A 16182-nucleotide genomic window follows, 5' to 3' on the forward strand; every position below is an offset into this window, starting at 1 on the left:
AGAACTGAATGTCTATTGTGGGGAGGATGGCCAAATTTAGAGACTCAACTCACATGCATCGAATATGAAGAAATACATTAATACTTTTCAAATATCTGGATTGCTAAATTTTAAAACAATCAAAAGAACATAAGTTGGAGATTAACTTGCCAAAAAGGTTAAAATATCCTTTTTTTTTTTTTTTTTGCTGTTTTTAGCTGGGGCTGGGTTTGAACTCGCCACCTCTGGTATATGGGGCTGCCACCCTACTCCTTTGAGCCACAGGAGCCACCCAACGTAAAATACCTTCATGTCAAAAACAGCATAAAGAACACCAATATGAATACAATAAACTGGAAAAAATATTTAGAACTTTGAACAAATTATTTAGAAGGGTCATACAATTTTAGGATAAAATACACCCACACCCCCAAAATAAATAGGCAAAGGAGATGAACAGAAAATTCACAAAGGAGGATAAATAACCAGTAACCTGAGTAGTAATAACATAAATGAAACTTAAGATAAGTATTGCCATTTTTTATTTATTAAATTCACTTTTACAAAAAAGAACATTTAAAATAGCTTAGTGAGATAGGCCTAACCATGCCCCACTGTGACTGAAGGTTAGCAAGTAGCTTTCACAAAGTAATTTAAAATGTAGTTGAAAGAACTAGGTAAAAAGAAATAAGTAAACTACTAATAAAATGATACCTCATTATGTTGACTTCTTTTCCCAGATTTTCATTTTGTAGCAACTCTAAGGAAATAACCCAAACTGAGCAACAAAGGCTCTATGTATAAGGTCTGACAATTAAATTTGTGAGCTCATCCTATAAAAAGTGCTACATACCACATTTCTGAATATCACTGCGGTCACCTTTGTGTTCCCCTTGGGAAGCTTTGCATATTAAAACCAGTGCCTAGTCCTCCCTTCAAAATCCTCCCTTAATAACACTTTATTAAGTTCCATTTTCTAGGATGAGTTCTCAACTTATCAGACCTCACGTAACAAGTGCATTGTAGTTACAATAAGGAAATGTTGGGTAGGGCACCAGCCCCGTATACTGAGGGTCACAGGTTCGAACCTGACCAAACTGCAACAAAAAAACAGCCGGGCATTGCGGCAGGCGCCTGTAGTCCCAGCTACTCGCCAGACTGAGGCAAGAGAATCGCCTAAGCCCAAGAGCTGGAAGTTGCTATGAGCTGTGATGCCACTGCACTCTACCTAGGGTGACAAAGTGAGACTCTGTCTCTTAAAAAAAAAAAAAAAAAAGAAGAAATGTATAAATAAATTTGTTCATCCCTATGATAAAATACATTGTGCGGTAGTTAAGCTTTTTTGTTTGTTTGTTTGTTTAGCAGGCCCAGGCAGGGTTCAAACCCACCAGCCCTGGAGCATGTGGCCGGCGTCCTAACCACTGAGCTATGGGTGCCCAGCTGGTAGTTAAACTTTTATTTATTAATGTTTTGAAAATTTAAAATTATTTGATAAATACATATGCTTATTTTTAAAATTTAATTGTATTAAAAGTCTTATAGCAACCCCCAGCAAGCTTCCCGTTCTTTCTTACTGCGGTTGACCCCAGGGGTAGACCTTTCCAGCTTTCTTACAGAAGCGGCCATATTTCCCAATACTATGCTTGATATTGCTGTCTCTTGGTTAATTAATCATAGGCTTAATTCTGTCTTCCTAAATACTAAACAAAGATTTAGCTCTCTTTACTAATTTTTCCCATGATGTTCTCTTCCTTAATTTTCTGAATAATTATTTCACAATTATTCATTTCCGCTAAAGACAATATTTGCATTGTTATTAGTATGTATTACTTTTCTTTCTTTGTGGAACATATTTTTTTCTGAGTTAATTATGGCATTGCATTTCTTTTGCCTTGTTTTCTATGTGCTTATGGATATTTGTAAAAATAAAATTCCAACTCATCTTTCAAGTATCGTTTTATTTTCCAAACATCCCAACATAGATACCAGTTCAATTTTCCCTGGGAAACTGCGTTCCCTAAGTCCCTGTCCTTCATGCATCCACCTTCTCTGTCTGCTTCCCATGCCTGTTGGCCTGGGGGCAGCTGCCCACCTAGGACTTCCCTTTGCCGCTCTGGGGTTGGGTTTCTAAGTTCTCTAGAGTCCATATTTCCTTTTTCTTGATGTGGTCCTTCATACTGGTGAAAACAACTCCACTAGTTTCATAAGGATTTCAAACGCGATCCTTCCTCAAAGCAGTCTACTGATACTGATGTTGTGAAGTCTGCTGTAAATATCATTCCTGATCTTTTCCCCTTCTCCATGGAAACTTCTAAGATTTTCTTTTCACTTGTAGTGTTCTCAAATTTCACAAAGATGTTTTTTGGTATGGGTGTTTTCTTCATTGTTCTGGGAATTTTATGAGTGTCTTAAATCTGGGGGTGTTGTGTTTTCATGATGCCTTGAAAATTTTCTCCCCTCTGTTTTCCTATTCTTTCTGGAAATACAATTAATTAGGCATTGTCCCTTCTCCACTGATGCTCTAATTTTCTTTTTCTTTTCTTTCTTTCTTTCTTTCTTTCTTTCTTTTTTTTTTTTTTTGAGACAGAGTCTCAAACTGTTGCCCTGGGTAGAGTGCCATGGCGTCACGGCTCATAGCAACCTCAAATTCCTGGGCTTCTCTTGCCTCAGCCTCTCAAGTAGCTGGGACTACAGGCGCACGCCACAACACCTGGCTATTTTTTTGTTGCAGTTGTCATTGTTGTTTAGCAGGCCCAGGCTGGGCTAGAACCCGCCAGCCTCAGTATGTGTGGCTGGCACCCTAACCATGGTGCCACAGAGCTATGGGTGCTGAGCCTAATTTTCTTGCCTTTCTGGGAGATTCTCCCTCTGGACTTCCTTGCTGAACTCTTCTTTTGAATTCTACATTTCGGTTCTCATATTTCTAATTTGCAAGACATTCGGTTCTTTGATTCATTTTTTTCACTTATTTCCTGTTTGTGTTTGTGGAAGCCATTATCTTCTTCATGTGGAAAAAGGACATCTGCTTTTAAATTTCCGGGCCTAGCAGTGACACCAGCCACGCTGCTTCCATCCCACTGGGAAGAGCTCGGGTCCCACCTAGATGTAGGGAGCTGGACGGTGTAATCTAGTCCAGGAACAGAGGAGAACATCAGCGGCCTCTTCCACAGAGGCTTTTCCTAACACTTTCCATGTTAGATGATCTTTGGTTCTCAATTCATTTTGAAGGGCAAGTCACCAAAAAACTTGGCAGAAGCCCTGGGTGTGTAGCCAGGACATGTCACTCTTCAACTAAATCGATGTGGTGGCAAGCTGGCTTTTTTGTTAGGAGACCCTCAAATATCAGTATCTGAAGTTCTTTTCTCCAGATACACGGAGGGTTCTTTTGCATAAACTTCCACTCTTCTCCCCAGAGGTACACACCTGGTTGTTGGCATTTTTGAAGCAGAGGAAAAAGAGGGTTAGGAGGGCCTTTCAATTCATGCCCAGAATTTCATTTCTTTCTCCTGAATTTATGTCCATGGATCTTCCTCCTTCACTCGTTCTGTCTCTTATCCCTGAGTCCAGATTCTCTCTGGTTCAACTTATCCTGAGACTAAACTGCCGATTTCCTGTTGGGGAGAAGTTGGGGGGTTGAGGATGTAGAAGTCCCATGCTGAGACGCACTTGGCCCTCCCAGTTTTGGCTCTGCATCTGACTTCCCTTCAGCGATGCCTGTTGCCATCAAGCCTGGGGCTGCCTGAGTTCTGTAGGATAAAATAGTCTTTCTTGGAAGATCTACCACTGCAGACCCTAGGGCTGCAGCCTCCTCTGCCTTAAACAATCATTACATTTCTTCTCTGTTAACAAAAATTTTTGGCAGTGTCTTATTTGCTTTTGTCTGTCTCTTATTCTCTTTGTTCCTGTAATTGTATATGTTTTAAATTCCTTTGCTCTCACTTTAAATGGGTTTTAGAAGGCAGAGTATATAAACACATGTGGTCAGCATGTAATATTTAATGAGAAGTCTACAAATAATGTTGAAAACGTAGATAGTGTTATAATACTTAGTATAAAGAGGACATGCAAAGTGTATAAACAGTGTGATCTCAGGCAGGTTAAAATGCACAGAAAAAAATATTAGAAGGAAAACATAAAAATGTGAATTTTTATTACTCGTGGAATAATGGCGATTTTTCGTTTCTCTTTAATCCTTTTATTTCCAAGTGTCCTTGTTGAGGATAAATGACTTGCAGTCAGAATAAGGTACATCTTTAAATACTTTCCAAAGTAGAGATTGAGAAATATTTAAGAGATCGAGAAATATTTAAGAGATCCTATTGGTTGGAAGTATTTTTTTCTGGGCATAGTGTGCACCCTTGAAATTAGATGCTGCAAATTCTATCACTGATCAATAGTAAGTAGACAGGCATAATGCTAACACTGTGTGTTTGCTGTACGCCATTTTATTGATTATCTCATTCAATAGTTATAATGATTACAGAAGCGGGCATTATTTTCTTCCCCGTATAGAGATGAGGAAACCAAGGCACAGATGCAGAATACTCACAGTCCTATGCTGGTAAGTTTGAGCCAGATTTGGTATCTACTAATTGTAGAGCAATGCCCTTATCATTGTATTAGTCTCCCACTGCACCCCACACATACACCTATGTATGTGCAAATGTCCTTAGCTAATTCTTTATACGTATTTGTGCTTGTATCTGCACACGTGCTCATACAGTCAAGAATAGGCTTTTCTCTTGAACAAAGTATAAAGTGAGGACAAGAGTGAAGGCCAGCAGGGCATCTCTCTGAGAACTGTGGTAATAAATACCAGAGGTGGCTACCCACTACCTGGGTCTGAATTCTCATCGTGTTTTCTTTCTCCCACACTTTTCCACACCAATAAATAGTCTCTCACACATGCATGCAGTGAGGGGGCCTTGGGCTTCTGAGTGCATTCAAGAAACAAGCAATGCTCACACCTGTTAAGCCTTACGCTTTCTGACAGCTTTAGAGGTCCAATATGGCCCTAGGTCTTTGTTTTAGTAGAGTGGGTGGAGGGGACTTCTTGCCAGCCAGAAAGCATTAAAAGAGTTCACGGCAGCTGACTAGAAACTACTGCAATGTTTCCCATTAAAGACGAATAAACTAGTTTAGACTCCCAAGCATTTCCAGGAATGTAGAGGTTTTTGATCTGTTGTTCTTTCCAGCCAATTGTTCCAGAGCTCTAATTAAATAATGGCACATGTAATATTCCCCTGGCTTTAAGACAGATTTTTGAATGATTTTTGGATGACATGATTTTCTCTAAAAAGTGCTCACAAGTTTTTAAGACTTTCTTATTTGTAGGCAGTAATCCCTAGTGTGAATGATTATTTCAGATACATTCCTTCCTGACGCCACCTCAGGGGTGCATGGTTGAGATTTGTCAGTATGTATAGTTTTTGCCTAAACAAAGTTTTCCTCTTTGTTTTGTGAAATGGAGTACTCTCTCAAGACTAATTTTATTTTCTCCTTTTAAAAAAATAAGAGCATTATTGAGATTTACATGCCCTAGTTACCTATTTAAAGGGTACAATTTTAATTTAATTTTTTAGTGTATTTGTAGAGTTACACAAACCAGCACCAGAATTAATTTCTGACCATTTTCATTACTCTAAAAAGAAATCCTTGAGCAAATCTAATGCCCAGATCTTAGCTTCTAAGAATATTCCCCAATAAAAGGATCCAGGGGGTCCTTGGGAGAAGGGATGATTTTAGGATTGGGCAGGAAATATACAAGATAAGCCGGTAACATCTTAAAGTACCAGCAAGTAAAGTAGCTTACAAAACCAACACCAACAAGAAAAAGAAGCGAAACTCACTAACCCCTACACTCATGGGGACACATCAAAGGGACCCAGGGACCAACTGAAATAGCTCCCCGTGGCCAAAGCAGGAAAAATGTGAGCAAAGAAATAAAGTGGTATTGGATGATAACCCAAGTATCAAATAAATATTCATAAGTCCATATTGATATAAATAAATGAGTAAATAAATAAATGGAGAAGAAAAGACAAATTTTCCATGCCAAAGATTTCCAAATAATTTATAGCTTTTAAAGTAACTTGTATCCCACTGTGAATACTGTCTATTTGATAAGACATTATCAACATGTCTTCCTTTACTTTCTAAAGTATGATTTCCTGTAGGATGTTGAAGTCTTTGTCTATTAAATCCAACATTGTGCCCTCCCACAAGCAGTGTCTGTTGTTTGCTTGGTTCCTTGTGTTGGGTCACGCTTTCTGGTTTCTTTCTGTGTCTTGTAATTTATTGTTGAAAATTTGACATCTTTGGGTAGTACATTGTCACCACGCTGGACACTGATCTCGTTTTTAATGTTGTTGGCTGGTTTACTTGGCTGGTCCGTTTTAGTGAAGTCTATTTCCTACTTAACATGAAGCTTACAATGACATTTCAGAGGGTGGAGGCTTGGTCCTGCCCGAGGTAGTTATGTAAGCAAGGCTCTCTTTTACTGACTTTTTTCCTGATCTATGTGTTAAGGCGTCTATTTCACTTGGTATCTCACCAGCTGATAGCTTCCTGGAATTCCTGGCCAATCGTGCTATTGTTTTTAATACTGCCTGAGGCATAACTTATTCCACAGACTGATCCTATTAAATCAGTCCCCTTGGCAGAGGCTATTTGGAGGTTTGTTCTAACCCTAGGGAGGCTTTTCATAGCTCTTTCCCTTGCATTTTGGTAAACTTGCGGGCTTGCATTTTAACTTGCTGCTCTCATGGAGCTACAAGCTGCCTCTTAATTGATTGCCACTAAAATCTACATGGTTTTTGAAAGTGCTCTTATGCTTTGATTTCCCCATACTCTGCTTCAAATAAAGTCCATTTCTTTGGAGAGAACATCAGTGCTCTCTGTTGTTGTGGTCTACCCTTTCTTGGGGTAAAATCTCTGAGCCACTGTTCCAGAGGTGGGATGAGAGTGACACTCCCGCCTTATGAAAAGAGTGCTGGGCAGAGGCAGCGACGTCTAATGTTCTTGCCGTGCCCCTCGTAGCATGGAATCTCCATTCTATGGACAATCAAGGCTCCAGTATTCTTGAACTGCTCTGTCCGAAATAGAACCTCTGCCTTATAAATAGGGTTGTGGGGAGGAAGAGAGTGACCTCTTGGCTGCACTTGGGAATTTGGTCTCTGCAACTTGGAGCTGAAAAGGATGGAGAAATGCTGGTGGCCATCCCCTTTCAGTGAGATTCTATATCCCTTAACTTGGAGCTGAGAGAAAAGGGAAGCTTGTAGCTCTATGACAGGCATCGTCTTAGGACAGTTTCCAGAGACTTTAGTGGTTGCTTTCAAAGACTAACTTTTACTAGTTATAGTTGTTTTGCTGGGGTATGGCTCCATGGAGCTTCTCACCGCACATTCTCAAAATGGAACTCCTCTTGTTTTCTTCCCTGAGACTAAACCACAGTTTATTTTCATGAACTCTCTGATGTTTAGGAGTCTGTCTACCCACCTGATAGGAATCTAGAGTTTCTGTAGATTAGTATCTCAAGATAGAAAAACAGGGCCAACTTCCTGATGGAGGAAAGGGGAGGGATATGTGAGTTCTGGTTGTGCCACATGTACCCAGGTTGTTCTGGTTTATCTGCACAATATCCCAGTGTGCATGCTCCCTAGTTGGCTTTCTAAAACCTGAGGAGCAGAAAGGTTGGGAATTCGGCAACCCAAACCATTGGACTGAGGCCACCCATCAAAGATCTCTCCCCAACTTCTTCCAAATTAATCAGCCAAATGCAGTTGAAACCTTTGTTACAAACTGGAGAACATGGGGTGATTTTATGTGGTACAGGTGTGACTTTTTTTGGCTGGCTATTTATATTATAGGTTTACTGGAAGAAAGAACTTTTTATAAAAGGAAAATAAATATGAATGTAGATATAGATTTATGTAGAGAGTGCTTCTTAGTATACAAAAACATTAAGGATTCATGACAGGTGGCAACTGCTACAAGGTTTCCTTTTTAAAAACAAACAAACCAGTTTAGATGTCCATGTCTTTCCAAGAATGCAAAAGGTCTGGGATACTGTTTTTCTTCCCATTTTCTTGTTTCAGGGCTACAATTAAAAAGTGCTACACGTGTGCATGCTGCCCGCATACATACAGCACATCAAGACTGTAATTTCACAATAGCTTTACTTAGACAAGGCTAAAGTAGCTATTTTTTTTTCTTCCAAGTAAGTCCAATTTAAAAGTGATCCCGAGACAAAGCAAAAATCATAAAGGTGCTATGAAAATAATTGGATTTTGGAAAAAGGTCTAACTATTAAATAAAATGTTTACATGATACCAAATATGTTTAGACAAAAAAAAAAATGAAAGAAAGAAAAGAAAGAAAGAAAAGAAAAAAAGAAAGAAAGAAAAGAAAATTGGTTGTTTGACCATAAGCCTGGGGAGAAGGTGCATTCAGAATTCTCTCCTCTAATTAGTAATGTAAGCCAGTTTAAAACACAGAGGCCTCAAACAGACGAAAGGGGCAAGTAATGTTTCCTCTTCTTCCACCTACCCAGCCTTCTTTCTCATTTGTACCTTCAGGTATAGCTGATCTTTTCCTTTTCATTCTTGCTGAGGCACTATCCAGATTAGCCTGAATGAGCAGACAGGCTGTTAATACAAAAGCCCAGCACCCACAGACCCTCGTTGAATCATACAGTCAGCAGGACTGAGGTTAATCAGGAGCCAGCCAGCAGAGCCAGTTCCGATGCACCTGCAGCTTCCAGTCAGTTGCTGATAACAGCATCATTTTCAAGTTTAAGAGCAATCTTCCAGGAGAGCTTTGTGATTGCTTTTATGGGCTGGTTACCACCTAGATCATTATACATGTAAACTCAAAGCATTGTTTTTTTTTAAATCTCTTTTGTTTTCAAGTGTTGATCCCAAAATTGTTTTCAAATTTATGAATTTATCAGATCGGGCTGTGATAGAAATAGCTGTTATTCCAGTTCTATACATCTCAAGGCAGTCTTGCGTGTGGTTTCCCAATGGCATCCACTGTAACATGATGGTGACACTGTGTTTCCTGTGGCCTATGTGTCTCTTCTTCTTGGTCAGTTTTACCTCCTGTTCTCCTCCTCTCCCAAGAAGAGGATCAAGTTTCAGAGACATGGACATACCCAGCACAGTCCCCCCTCCCCCTTCATTAAAAAGCAAAAAGATTTTTCTGAAAACCAAGCTTAAGCAAACATTATCAGGAACCTGCTTCTCCTGTCCTTCAATTTAATGTCAACTGTCCTTATTCATCTCCATCTTGCTAAACCAGTTTTGCCAATGAACTTGTCAGTGACAGCATTAACCAACAAGGATTTTGCTCTTTCTTGCCTCACGTTGCCTTTGTTAGAAGATCTAAATAATTGGACACAATCAAGATAGAGAATGGTGAAATCAAAGAAGCAATGGTGTGGAAATTTCTTGGCATGAGAGAAGGTCTGATCACAACTACAAGACATGTGTGGTGATGCGCATAACACATCTAGTGAAGGACACAGCTTACGGGCCTCCTGGGATTCTCCTGGCCGCTCCAGCCCCCTGGACCAGCAGCTGAAGGACAGGAGAGACTCCCTGTAGCATCTCTTGGTTTCTCTGTGTTGACTTCAGTTCTTTCTCCACTTCTGATCCTATAAAATGCCACTCCGTAGCTTACAGGGTCTGCTTTCCCAAAGAGGTCTGCTGCCAAAAGCAGCCATGGGACCCAACCCAGAAATACATGGGGATTAACTTCTGGGGGTACATTTTGATAAATGGGAAAGAGGAGATGAGCAGAAGACAGCTTGCTTTCCCTCTGTTCCTCTCTCTGATTCATTGTTCTGAGATGTGGTTTTCTTTCTCATCTGGAGACATCCTGTACCTGGCAAGCACCTGCTGTGTCACTTTGTGGCTTATTGTGACCCCGTGTCCAAGGCCGCCATGCAAGCACCTGTCTTTCCTTCCTGTTCTCATCCTTCCTTTACTTCCTTTCACTCACCTGCACTTCCTGTAATTTTCCTTCCCAATAGAGAATTTAACCTTGCCTGAGCTTCTTTTTTAGAAAGCCCCTGCTACAATCCATTCTAAATATCTCAGGACAATTCCAAATATCCTTCCTCTTTATCTCTGTACATGTTTTTGTGTTTGCCAAAACATATGCTCCCTTTTATTTTCTTCCACTTTAGGAAACCTAGAGATGGGATGTAGAGAATGAAAGAAGATGGTGGTAGCTCTTTAATTCAGTTTTTAAATTTCTGTCTTTAATTTGCCGGCCTAAGTTTTTAATTAATTTTGATCCTTTGCTTTCATGTTTGCTTTCTCTTCTGCCTGGCAGAATTGAACTAATCCTTCAGAATCTAGCTAAATGTGATCTTCTGGGTGAAAGTTTTCTTAACCACATCTGCCCACACCTGCCACGCCGGTCATGCCAGCTCTAGCCAGAGTACCAGAGCCTCCATCTGCACTGCCTGGAGTCCTGACACCGGGTTCTTATTAGCTGGATACAAACTGCACATGAATTTCCCCCTCCTCTGTCATACTGGATTCTTTTCATCTCCGGAATTGACCCATAGAAGGTGTTTAATAATTTTTGCTGAATGAAGGTGGTTGAGTTCTCCTTTTGTGTCCATCACTGTTGCATCTATCCCAGTCCAGACAGATCCCCTCCCCCTGAACAGGACAGTGGCCTTATCCTCACTGCCACCAGTCTCCTTTACACAATGCAATTGGCATCAAACCACCAGGCTGCTGTCTGAAAATTACACCCTCCCAGTAAAGAAGAGATAGTATAGTAGAGAAAGAATGTCAGTGCACAAGGTGTATACACAATAACACTTAATAAAGGTTCGATATGTCAGATCTGATGCAAGTGCCTTTCTCCGATGTTCAAGGTCCAGCTCAGCCTAATTGTGCCCTACTACCTGACATGAACTCTCTCTCCGCTCTGCTGGGCTTGGCTCCCGGGATCCTGCCTCAGCTTGTTCAACTGTCGGTTCCACTGGAGTAACTCTTAGTTCCCCTGCACCTATCTGCAGAGTGCTGTCCATCCTGTCCAGTCTCCTGTCCTCACAGACCCTTGCAGAGTTACTGCCACCAGGCAGATCCTCCCCTAGCCCAACGTCGACAGCATCAGGATGTGCTACTCCATTTCTCAGACTTGAGATCTCCTTATCTTTGTCTTTTCCTGTTATTCCCCCCCCCCATAAGAATATATGCTCTCTGAGAGCAGAAAATATTTGATACTTCTTCAACAATCCTCCTAGTGCCTGGGCAAGTACAGATTCAATAAATACCAGCAGACTGACTCATAGCTATAGAAATTAGCCTGCCCAGACAAGGCAGAAAAAGTTAAAGATAAGCTATAGCCTGTTACTTAGAGGTTATTGTTAGACTTTAAATTAAAAAAGGAATTGTCTGTTATTTTCACTTACGTCGGCATCTGAGGCGAAAACTATGATGCACACACTTTTCTATATACCTAGAAAGAGAAATACTACTATATGTTATACTAGTTCATCACATTTTCTGCACCCGCTCCTAGCAGATGCTATGAATCTTCATAGCAGTCAGGGTACATTTTTTTCTAATTAATTTTCCTCTTTTGCTTTCCTGGCAGTCAGTTTTCCTAATGGTCATTTTTCTAAGTCAAACGCTTTAATTAAAGTTGGAATGAAGAAACTGATTAAAATCTAAGTTGGCACAAAGAACGGTGATCTTTTGGTCTGCTCATTGCAGTTACATCATTTATGCCCCAAATTGCTATATTAGAATTTTTGGTCCATTTTCCTTACTGGAGGCATTTAGCAAGAGCTAGAGCTTTTAACCAAATAATCCTAAATTGGAAGTTATTGCATTCTTAGTGTCAAGAATTTTAAGTGGTAGGTTATGAAACGGATTTCCAAAATAATTTAAGGATTCTTCCAAAAGACAGGCACACACTTTATTTCCTATGGGTTGTTTTTCCTATCCTAACGTGTTATTCGAATAAATTTAAAACTCATCCTAAAACTCTTTCTTAGTTAGATACTCTGCTCAATCCAGAATAAATCAATTAATTTGACTCTATACATGAGCACTAGTGAGAAGAAAGGGATGCCACATATCTGGGCTTACTTTTTTCTATTTTCCAAAGACCATTCTGTTAATAACTTTTTCAAAGTAAGACCCAGAAAAAATAATGTTGTATGCCTAAAACCAAAATAAAAAACTGAAACCTGAGCTACAAAGTAAGTGGATAAATCTGATTCCCATTTAGTGTCTCAGGTGGATGAATTAATAATTTCATAAAAAATGTATGAGATCGTCAGGGGCATTTGAATTAGAACAAAGCCAGAGAGAACAAAGATAAGGAAAAATGGGGTGCATTTATGAGAAAGACATAGAAGTTGCCTGGGCGGGTTATTTTCCAGGGTCAGCTCGTGGAGGTCAGAGAGGGAGTGGGGGATAGCTGGCCCTCTCTCTGCTCTCTGTGGATTGAAACTGCCCGCCTTGGGCAAAGGTCACCCCACAGTATCAATTACTTGCTACTACCTGGAAAATTTAATTTCATGCCCTGCAGTAGATCCGCTTTCTTCTCCGGCATGAATGGCAACTGTCTCTGATTGGTGACAAGAATAAGTCATTTCCTCAGAGTCATTAGAGGCTAGAAACTTCTCCATTCAGAAAGTCCTCTGCAGATGGCTGGCAAAGCTAGAAGATCTGCTGCAGGAATATACCAAGTGAATAGAATAAAATCTGTGCCGGCCCTTTTCTTAACCTTTTAAGGTTTGGTTTCTGATTTGTAGTTGGGTCAGGCTAAACTCTTGTGTACAGCTGATTTGGCTCAACACAGATGCTTTCTGTGGAATTTCTCAAAAAAAAGGAATGTCTAGAGAGGTTAGCAAATACAAAAAGTCTGTATTTTGGGCGACGCCTGTGGCTCAGAAGGGTAGGGTGCTGACCCCATAGGCCAGAGGTGGTAGGTTCAAACCTAGCCCTGGCCAAAAACTGCAAAAAAAGAAAAGTCTGTATTTTTCAAACAACAGGGAATCTGGTTTTGAAGAAAAATTTGTACTGGGCTTAATTTTGCCTGGGTATATTTTTACGGTTCTGTAAATAATCCCCTCCCCTCCTACATCATAACCTTTGGAAAGATGTGGTGAGAGCTGTTTTGACAGTGAGATAAGTATTGCACCAGGAAGCTGATAGAAATATTTAAAACAAACAAAGGACAAACCCTTTCCATTGGGTCTGCTCCGTTATTGACTTGGCTGTGAGCTAGAACGAGAATGGAAAACTGCAAGAAGTCCTTGATAGGAAGTGACCAACGCAATGTTTTTACACAGACCCTAGACATGCCCCTTACTGTTGTTCCCTTTGTCCCCTGGGCCTTAGTTCTAATGCAACAAGGTTTCTAATGGCTTCCTCAGCTTTGCAAAGAGAACCAAGTTATAGCTCAGTTGAATAGCAATGTACATTCTGGAGCATCTAAATTCCTTTTTTTTTTTGAGACAGAGCCTCAAGCTATCCCCCTGGGTAGAGTGCTGTGGCATCTCAGCTCACAGCAACCTCCAACTCCTGGGCTCAAGCGAGTCTCCTGCCTCTGCCTCCCAAGTAGCTGGGACCACAGGCGCCCACCACAACGCCCGGCCATTTTTTGGTTGCAGCCGTCATTGTTGTTTGGAGGGCCCCGGGGTGGATTCAAACCCACCACCTTGGGTGTACATGGCTGGCGCCTTAGCCGCTTGAGCCACAGGTGCCAAGCCCTAAATTTCTTTCTTTCTTTTTTTTTTTTTTTTTTTAAGAAAAACACTTAATGAAACATGAGTATTATTAAATGTTTCTTTCAGAGTTTGTGCATGAGGATGTTTGCACCCACACACAATATACGTCAACCCTAACCAGGCAGTTGTGCTTGCCCATGATAGAATCAATGGGGAACAGAAAATGAACTCACATGTAACTTCTTCCTCTCCTGATAACCCTGCCAAGTCTCATTAATACAATCAAATTCATCCAAGTGGTAAAATTATGTAAGGGAAAGAGACCACCTTAAGATTTTAGGTCTTGAGCATCTCAGTGTGTGGGGAAATGGTGGGGGAAGTCAGGGAAGATTACAAGATTGGCTTCCTCTCGGGCCATTAGTTCCAAGAACCATGCGTGGCCCATCTGAGAAGAGCTGTCGACAAAGGAGGCAGCAAATATTACCTGCTGAGGGTCAGGGGATTTCAGATTATTCCATCATTTTTGATACAAAAGGTCACACTCTACCCCTTTTCCCTGTGTCAAAAAAAAAAAACAAATAAACTAATCGTGTGTTGATTTAGACTAATGAACTACGGCTTTAGACCAATAGCGATTATGGCTTGTTCAAATGATTTCTTAAATGCAAGTTGAGTAGAAGAAAATACTTTCAAAACGAAAATGGCTATTTTTAAAAGGTCTTTAAAAAGAGAGGGAAAATGATGTTCTAGATGGTTCTTTAGACATACACATATGAAAAGAAATTAAAGATGTTCTAGCATAGCTCCCTTATTATGCAAAATGAGAAACTGGGACTCACAGATGAACGTGACTTGCCTCAGATCACAGAGCTTCTTAGAGTCAGAAATGTTATTAAAATCCATGTTTCTTAACTCTGGAACAGTTTAAGCATCAAAAGAAGTACTTGAAGTCGAGTGGCGCATGTGGCTCAAAGGAGTAGGGCACTGGCCCCATATGCTGGAGGTGGCAGGTTCAAACCCATCCCTGGCCAAAAAAATACTAAAAAATAAATAAATAAATAAATAAATAAAATAAAAGAAGTGCTTGAAGTACATTATAGCCAAGCAAATTAAAAAAGAAAATCCTGATTCCATACTGATATAAGTAAATAAGCAAGTAAATTGGTGAGAAGGGGAAATTTTTTAACTAGACTGCTACTTCATTAGTATAGAAGAAATGATAGATGTATAAATTATCAATGCATGCTAAAACTTGAGAATGAAAGTTTTGATAAGAAACAGGCTATTAGCCTCTCAGACCTTGGCTCCCGCTGTCCTCACAGCTTGGCTGTGCTTACCATCCTGTGCACGCGCCTGGTAAGTGACAACATGGTGAGTCCAATTTTCACGTCCAGCATCTGAGTTGAATGGGTTGCAGCAGTTACCATCGCTGCTGGGAACAGCTGCAATTGCTTATCTAGCTTACAGAAGATTTTATGTCAAAGATCATTGCAATAAAGCAGTGATAAAGCTTCACATCCAGAAAGACAACCCTAAGATAGTACATGCTTTCGACATGGAGGATTTGGGAGATAAAGCAGTGTACTGCCATTGTCAGAGATCTAAAAAGTTCCCTCTCTGTGATGATTCTCCCACAAAAAACAACCAAGAGGCTGGAGACAATGTGGGATCTCTGATAGGCCAGAAAAAAGGAACATAAATGAGACAGTTTTGATGCTACAAACCAGCTTATCCTGATGTTACCTGATTGTTCAATTAGAATGACTACCGCTTCTAATTCACCTCCCCTGGGTTCCAGATTGGTATGGTGCAAACAGTTGCAAACTGTAGCTATTCGTGGCATTTGCCTTACATGTTGAAATAGTGTGGTGCACATTTGTTTAAACAAAAACAGAAAGAAAAATTGAAAAGCAACCTCATGGCCTGTGGGTTCTTTGGGTCTTGTAAGGATCCATTTCTTAAAACATTGACATTAGAATGTAGTTATATCTTGAAGTCAATGTATTCAATTATTCTCAAAATCATGCATTTGCAGATTGTACTTGTAAGTTCCAAAGAAAAGTTACCACCTTTTCATATGCATTAATCTAGAAAATAAATGGGGTGCGATTAAGCTATATTAATTTCTTGATACAATCTAGAAAAAAAAAAAAAGAAACAAGGTATCTTCATAGTTTAAAAGAATTTCACCTGGAGGTGGCAAGGGTAGCAGTGGGTCCTGCTGGTCCAGAACAGTCATCCCTCCGGCCACAGGCTCTGTGCCACGTGTTAGGTAATCCTCCAGGGGTGGTCATGTTTCAATAGGCCTGCAAGACCTTCATAATGCTTTTCAGCTAATATCCTCTCTTGATGGGGAGAGAGGTGTTGACCTCATGTCCTCCCTGATGCATCTTAATCCCTGCCAGATAAAGGATGGACACTTTTTGTTTGAATGAACCAGTCTTCTAGCTGCCCAAGGCCCCTCACCCACGCTCTCTACTAAAGAAGGTATGTGGAAG

At 40.3% G+C, this 16182-nt stretch overlaps 1 pseudogene; it reads left to right on the forward strand.

The window, feature by feature from the left end:
* Positions 1 to 15052: 15052 nt before the first annotated feature.
* On the forward strand, positions 15053 to 15383 carry LOC111723922 (annotated as a pseudogene).
* Positions 15384 to 16182: the final 799 nt, after the last annotated feature.

The sequence above is a fragment of the Otolemur garnettii genome, unplaced genomic scaffold (assembly GCF_000181295.1).
Source record: "Otolemur garnettii isolate 467f Iridium unplaced genomic scaffold, OtoGar3 scaffold00017, whole genome shotgun sequence".
Taxonomy (NCBI): Eukaryota; Metazoa; Chordata; class Mammalia; order Primates; family Galagidae; genus Otolemur; species Otolemur garnettii.